The 585-nt window shown below is 37.6% G+C and overlaps 1 protein-coding gene across 1 annotated transcript in view; it reads left to right on the forward strand.

Annotated features, from left to right (window-relative positions):
* Positions 1-585, forward strand: part of aspa (aspartoacylase) — a 16,302-nt gene that overhangs the window by 13,762 nt on the left and 1,955 nt on the right. The window lies entirely within an intron of this gene.

The raw sequence follows: 585 nt of genomic DNA on the forward strand, positions 1-585 counted from the left end.
TTTTTTTTTTTTTTGTTGCAATTATACTTACTGGCATGAAAGCCTGCGGAGTTCCAGGGACAGGGAATTTAGGAACTCATCCTTTGTTTAGTGTTATTTTAGTGACAGCTCGCTCCCATGGCATTGTCTCGTATTTGTATTCTTTTTGTTAAGCTTCTTATAAGCCTGTAGCAAACAACTCTTTGCAGACTACAGTTAATGCAGGTTGTGTTCATCACTAGATTGCAGCATTTGTTCCTTGGATAAAAATGGTCCTTACATGCACATTGTCTGGCATTGACCAGCAGTATTTATTTTTGGGAGATTTTTATCCAGAATCCTGGGGACCATTGTAGCTTTTTCAGTTGATTCTGCTCTTACATGATAGGTCCTCTTTAAATGAGTTATCATTGAGAAAAATGTATTCTAAGCTGCAGATGGAGAGCACCCTGCCCCGTCTCTTTCATCTGCCTTTCTTGATATTTTGTCTTCCTGTACTGTTACGTTTCTTATGTCTATTTTATCCTTTCTCTTCTTTTCTTAGATTGTTTTATCCTCACATACTCAGAGGCTTTACCCTTGTTTCTATATTTAAAGGTCCAGTGT

Source organism: Morone saxatilis, unplaced genomic scaffold (genome assembly GCF_004916995.1).
Source record: "Morone saxatilis isolate NCDOM2014 unplaced genomic scaffold, NCSU_SB_2.0 Contig20, whole genome shotgun sequence".
Classification (NCBI taxonomy): Eukaryota; Metazoa; Chordata; class Actinopteri; family Moronidae; genus Morone; species Morone saxatilis.